The sequence below is a fragment of the Corvus kubaryi genome, unplaced genomic scaffold (genome assembly GCF_017639235.1).
Source record: "Corvus kubaryi isolate FWS band 111438036 unplaced genomic scaffold, C.kubaryi_AGA036_p1.0 125, whole genome shotgun sequence".
Taxonomy (NCBI): Eukaryota; Metazoa; Chordata; class Aves; order Passeriformes; family Corvidae; genus Corvus; species Corvus kubaryi.
The window spans coordinates 1483386-1490854 of NW_024580660.1; positions in this window are offsets into that span (position 1 = coordinate 1483386).

Sequence of the window (7469 nt, forward strand, 5' to 3'; positions counted from 1 at the left end):
CGGGGCTGCCGCGGCGGGGCGGGCGGCTCTGGGCGCTGCTGCTCCCACGGGCCGGCGGCCCATGCGCCCGGGGCAGGGCGAGGGGCCGCCCGGCTCCGGCTCCAGCGCCGCCGCTCCGCGCCGCCGCCACAACTCACTCTGGCGTCGCCAGGACAACGAGCGCCCGCCCTTGGCCGAGCCCCCTCCTTCCTTCCCTCCCTCCCGCCCTCCCCGCAGCGCCGCCCGCGCCGCCCAACGCGGGGGCTCCCACGTGGGGCCGCCACGCCAATGGAAGGCGGGGGCTGCGGCCGGCGGAGGCAGGGAAGGGCCACTTTCTAGGCGGGAGCGGGTGCGGAGGGAGGCAGCGGCCACCAACCCCCGGCCACCTGCCCCTTCGGCTCTGCCGCATCACCTGCCCGAAGAAATCCCCCGAGGCCGCGATGTTGCCGGCAGAGCGCTGCGGCCAGGCTTTTGGACAGAGCATGTCATGTCCCTCCTCTGCCCTGCCCAGCCCAGCCCACTGTCCTACATCCCGTCCCTGTGCCTTGGGATGCCCAAGACCACGGCCACACAGGTCCGGGGGATGCCGCCCGAGGGATACCGCATGGCCGTGTTGCTCGCACAGCATTATTAATGCAATATATTGTTGGTACCAAACATGTCTTGATTAGGTGTGTATTAAAAAAAAAAATAATGTAAGCGTGGTATCACCCTCTCGTTAGTGCAGATCCTTGCATTGCTGGAGCCTCGCAGGCTTAAACAAGCCAGAGCTAATCAGCCAGGCTGGATGTAAGTTCACTCCTCGCAGAGCTACTTAGGAAGCTCAAGAGCAGTTCTGGAAATTACAAGTAGCTGCACTCCAGAAGGTTCAGCAGAAGCCGGCTTTGCTCCAACACGACTTTCTGGCCCAGCAGACTTCAAGCAGCCTTGGTCACCCTGCCTGGCCCACACAACTTCTGTGGGGAAGCAAAAGGAGCACTAGCAAATACTATCACAGATGCAAAATAAAGAGGGGGGGGTTTTATATCGAAAGATTTGGCCCCAAACTGAAATGCACTTTTTATAGTGGGAGCGCTGTAACATGCTGTGTTCTGAGCAGAATGTTACCGTCAAAGTCAAGGCTGGCTGGAGGACACAGAAGCAGGGTAATGTTGGGGGGCTGTTGATTTCTGAAGGCAATCAGCTGGTCGTGCTTCACCACCTGCTCTGACTACAGTCCAAGGAACCAAGGGTGGCCACTGCCAACCACCCTTTGTGAGAGACCAGCGAGAAGAGAAATGGTTCCTGTTCCCTGGGAGCATATATTCCGGAGCATCATCAGCTTTCACCCTTCCTATCCTGGCACCAGCCCAGCTTTTCAAGGCATTTTCCTCATTTACTCTCTAAACTTGATAGTTAGTCCTGTATGTGACTGCTTCTGTGGCACCTCATTCCTGAGCAACGAAAATTCAGTTCAACCTCAAATAAAATTATGGCTACAGTCTTGCCCTGCTTTTAGCTTTCTCCTCAAGGCTTGATTCAGCAGAGCTTTCATCCCAGTATTTGGTACATCTACTGGTAAATAAAATTTACATCTCATTTAGACTGTTTCTTCAGTTCTGTACTTTAAATGTCAAAGTATGTGGCCTCTGTAAAAAGTAACCTATGAACTTAGGTTGCCTGAGGTTTTGTTTAAACTGACCTGGAAAAGCAAGATGTCACAAACGCCTGGGCTGCTGTGACTCTTGGGACCTTGAGGACAATGTGTCTTGCAGAAGGCTTCTTCGCTGTGACTCTCACTCTGGCCTGTGCTCCAAGGCCTTTTCAAGCATTTTGAGGCACTTGCTGACTGCCAGCTCCCATGGAAGATGACATTTCTGTCCATGTGTGACTCAACTGCCATTTTTTTGTACCAATATTTCTCGTGTAGACAACAGGAATGAGAAGTTAAGCCAAACTGGTTCTTTGGCAAATTCAGGTGGGTGTTTTAGTATGGTAAGAGATGGTTCATAATACATTAGTTAGAAACTCTGCTTCAACTGTAACATTTTTATGTTTAGAAAATCTTCTTTTAAAATATGTGGCTAGAGGTAGAAAAGAAGATTAGAACAGCCTAGTCTGTGATAAAGGAAAATTTCAATTCAATGGGACTGCTGTAAAGGCCCTTATTTATTTTTCTCAGCAGTTGCATTCACTCACTTGCCCGCAGCTTTAGTTGCTGTGGAGGTTTTCTTCTGTAAATTCTTCAAAGTGATGGATTTTCCCTTTGAAAGAATGCTTGACTGTAGAGAACTACAGAAGTGTAACCTTTCTTATTTTTTTCCTATGCACATGTGATGCTTTGAGCTTTGAAAAGACGTGTGTACTGCCATCTCTTTTGTTAATTTGCATGCCAAGAGCCTAAAAATTTGCATTACTGGCTTCTTACTCCCCAATTAAAAGGCAAGGACAGTGATCTCTCACACTTCCCTCTTAAAGGTTATCTGAAATACATGTTCCTCTCTGACTCAGACTAGTGAGACATTCAGCATTTTATGAACCTAAGAAGCACAAGGCTTATTTTTATTGATTAAATGTTATGGTTGTAGCAAGAAGCACTAATGTACAAGGTGTTGCACGTATGTACCCTCTCCAATGCTTACCATTTAGACAGACAAAAGGCAAGAGAAAAAGCACAACATTTTAATCTCTGTTTTAGAAACAGAAAGCTATGGCACAGAGCTGACAAGGAGAATTTGCCAAGATCACATGTCCCAACTCAATCAGCATCTTAACCACAAGCTATTCCCCTTCTTGCTGGTTCTTATCCTTTTGATGTATTTCAGCCTGATAGATAGGTAAAAGTAATCATGTGTAAAGTTACAGCCTTGGACTCTAAAAAGATAATTATCAAGTCCAAGTTCTCATTGGACATTAACACAGAAATAATTCTCTTATTTAAAAGTCCATATATAACCAAAGGTAACAGTCATTGTCCTATAAAAGTCAATAACAAAGCACTTTAAATGCACACCTTTAGTCCAGGGATAATGTCAATCAAATCCCAGTACAATTCCTATGAAAAAGCCATTTAGTATGTTCACAGAAAGGAAAAGATTGTGGGGTAGGAGCAGCAGCCTGGGACTTGGGACTCCTGAATTTGTCAGCTTTATGTTATCTAAGCCCACCCCGGCTACTGTGGAAGCACACCAGGCTCCCACAGGATAAAATCTAAATGCCAGCCACGCACTGTAAATGTGTTAAATCAAAGATTGCCTTTTACCCCAAATTCCACAGAAGTTGTACTAAACAAGCCCTTTGTCTTAGCTGGAGCTCAGAGGTACCAAGTCCTCAGTGACTGAGTGCACACTGACCCTGGCCATGCTTTGGAGCTGTGATCTCTGCACGGACAGCAGGATCTGGCCTGGTGCATTTTAGTCACCACAGCAATACAAGGCTTCTTAAATGCTGTGGAACTCGTGATGCCATAAACCCAGTCTTTGCCATAAGCATTTAGAAACGTGAGGCTTCCTTTGCAAGGGCCTTTTTCCTGACACTGCTAAATGTCAGAGAAAGTTCAGTTCTAACACATTAAAAGATGCCTAAAAATGCTGAATATTATTCATACTCTTAGAGAACTAGTTTTTATTGCAAGTGAAAAATGTTTCGTAATTAGAGAACACAACATTCGTGAAGAGATACATGCAATTCATCATCTGAAGAATTTAAATCATTTAGCTTCAGATAATTCAGCTTTGATCCATAGACTGTAAGAGTCAACATTTCCTAAGGTGTTTTCACAGACTTTTGAGGACAATCTTGAGTTCATTTGTCTGTGTGTCTGCTGCAGGGTCTGGTAAAACATTCTGTTACAAAACTGATGGCTGCAATGGTAGGAGTGTTTAGATAGCAAAAAAACAGAGATACTAAACTACATTAGCAAAGCTTTCATTAATTTTTCAGTCTCCGTTATGTATCTTTTAGCTTTTGGCTGTAGCTAATCAATTTGAATGTTCATATAAGTTCTGACTTTAGGCAATGAATTCTTTAAAATGTCTTATTTTGCATTTTTAAGATGTTATTGTGTAATGCATGTACATTAAGAGAAGTTGTTGCTTTTGGGGAGAGAATGCATCTTTAGAATCTATTTACCTCTCTGAAACCTAATATAATCTTTGAAAGATTAATTCTTGAGATAGCTAATAGGTTTCCTTTAGGACAGTCAGATGCTGTCATTCTTTATTGTATTCTTTGGCATGGGGGGGATTGGTTTTCCTTTTTAAATATGAAAGATTTCTTTGAATAATATTTAGGTTTGGAAAAAGAAATCAAGTGCTGATCAATTGAATGTGACAGGTATATAATATCCTAGAAGCTGTTTTACCCATTTACCTCTCCTGTGATCTGAAAACCATTTAGACTAAAGAGAAAGTTCAAACACTAAATTTAAATGACAGCTTTAAAAGAGAAAGGACAGCTGTTCTCTAAGAATTATGTCCCCTGTACTTGTTAAAAGGTATGTTCCTGGACCTCCTTGGTAAGAAATACGTGGATTCCTCACTCATGGCTCCTAAAGACTAAGAATTTATTTCACAGTGCCTTATATTTCAGTGTAAATATTCCAGGACAACCCTCTATCAACTGTTGTTATTGTTAGCTCACATCTCTGTCATCCCCAGAGTTGTAAGTCTGTATTTCCATGGTTAGAATGTTTATTTCTTCAAAGTAACTGGCTTCCTCCATGGCCTGTATCCATGAACAGCTGGCATCTTCCATGGTCACTCATTACTACAATGAAACACCTTTGCAAGCATTTAGTTAGTGGTGAGCTGTATTTTGGATTTGTGCTGAATGCACAATAATATGGATATTAATAGTAATATTGATAATACAGAGATGTTATTGTTATGGTTGAGCAGGGCTTGCACAGAGACAAGGCCTTCTCTGCTTTTTGTGCAGCCACGCTGGTGAGGAAGTTGGGAGTTTGGGAGGAGACACAGCCAGGACAGGTGACCCCAACTGACCAAAGGGATATTCCAGACCATATGACATCAAGCTCAGGATATAAAGTGGGGGGAAGAAGGAAGAAGGGCAATATTTGGTGTGGTGGTGTTTGTCTTCCCAAGTAGCTATTGCACATAATGGGGCCCTGCTCTCCTGGAGGTGACTGAACACCTGCCTGTCCATGGGAAGCAGTGAATTAATTCTTGTTTTGCTTTCCTTGTGTGCATAGTTTTGCTTTTCCTAAGAAACTGTCTTTATCTCAACCCATGAGTTTTTACTCTTCTGATTCACTCCCTGATCCCACTGCTGGGGAAGTGAACGAGTGGCTGTGAGGGGCTTGGCTGCCGGCTGAGGTTAAACCACAACAGTCCTTTTTCTCCTCACAGTTTTCAAGATTTGAGATCTCTGTTTTGCTTGAACAGGACACCTTGAGAGTGCTTTGGGAGAGCTACATTCAAACGAGTTCTCCAAACACATTTTCTGTGTCGTCTTTTATCTGAATGGAATGTGTCTTGCAAGTTAGTCACGTATACTGCAAAAGGCTGTAGACTGCGTACTAACATGTTTAATGAAGCTGAATACTGCCAGCATAAGCAGCAAAATTATTTTGTTTACTTAACATTTATACACACTCAAGTAAAAGCTTGTTACATTTGGTTGGCTAAGCTTGTTTTCAAAAGGGACCTAGAAGGCTGAAAAAGTTAAATAAATAAACATATGCATAACAACACAATCGTTCATATTAGCATTCTAGTTAAGTCAATGATTAATTCTCCTTTGAGGATGAAGTGGTGGTAAAACAACTGTAGCCTAATATCTAGTAGCAATATTACAGTCAACTCAAAATTCCAGATTATATCAACACATGCTTATGTAATACAGGTGAAACTTTCAGACCTGAAGTTTAAAGAGAAATCTGAATAACCATATGCTTATTTGAGTATTTAAATATAGGTTGAAACTAGCTACTCTCCACAATTGGCTTGTAGATATCTGCTCTGTCTGCAAATAAAAAGGTCCCTAGACTTGCCACTGACTTTAAATGGCTGAACTGGAAGAGCAGGATAATGTCACAGCAGCAGCAGAAAGGAGAATTTCTGAAATACATTGGCTCTTGTCAGAAATGAATATGAACTCCAATGGGAAGATGAGAGACACTACAACAGTATCTTTTTGAAAACATGACTAGCTTCTCTGTCTTGGACAATCTGGATATCTGGAATGTTGTAACTAAGCATTGAATTAAGGATGGTGGGGTTTTTCCCTGCTGATAAAGAGTTCTCCAACCTATTTGTCAGTGAAGATTGCAATAACACAAAGCATTGCCCAGCGGGGGGCTGTAAGATCAGCACTGGAGAGAAAACTGAAACCTTCTGCAGCAGGTCTGTCTTTTCATGGTGACTCAGAAGACAGGAAACTGAGCCTTTCCTCTTGGAGACGGTGAAAGATAGTATGGGACGCCTCACGTGGATCAAGAGGGTGATCACAAATGCCTGTGAAAAGCAGCTTTCCACAGATTTTAGTTAGTGGCTACAGCAAAGAGGGAATTTCTTCTTTTAGCGGGCCTGGAGAATGGGACTTCCAATATCCAAACCAAGAAGCTGAGGTGGCAGCCCTTATTTCCTCGCTCTCTGTCCTTAAATATGTGTACTCCAAGGTCTCAAAAAGTCTTACTTACAGTTCCCTTAGGCTTATTAACCTAATTATAAATTACCTTGCTCTACCCTCTTCCAATTTTCTTTCCAGGCAAAAAGAAGTTACTGAGAATTACCATGGATAATCCTATGGCTACAGAGATGGAAATAGAAGCAGCTGAGTTCATGGATGATCTAGTGGCTCCAGATAGAAGTTGGTCGGCAAATATGTTCTATGCCAGGATAAATCCCTGAGAAACCTGATCTGATCTCCTTGCTTGGAGCAAAAGTTTGAACTAGAGATCTTCTGAGGCCATTCTAACATGAATTATCAAATCATCCTATGAAAATGAGGAATCTGCTTTACAGAAACCGGTGCAGACATAAGGATAGAGAAGATGGCTCCCATTTAGAAAACAAATTATGTATTTTGAAAAGATTGTATTATGCCAGATATTTTACAGTCTGAAGTGAGATAAACCTGATAGAGGAACTTCTGTTTTCCTAATGTGAGCCTATGGAGAGAACAGTGTGAATCTTTCAGCACTGATGCAGTCCTACAAGATTCAGCTGGATATAACCAGGACCACATTTTTAATTGGGGAAGCACAGAATAGAAGATTAAAAACATTGCTAAGAAGTTTTTACATTAACTTTGTTAATATGAAGAAGATTCTTTAAAAAATGGGCATTTGCAACCTCATGTTATCTGTACATCAAAGGAAAATATATTTGCCTTGATTCTAAGATAAGTTTATATGATTATAAAGATCTTCATGAACAGGTGAGGAAAGGAAGAGAGAGGTTGTGAGTTCACATTTTTGCTTTAATATTTTCCACTTCTATAATCTCTTTTATCTAAGGATTTCAAAGCACTCTATGGACATTAATGAA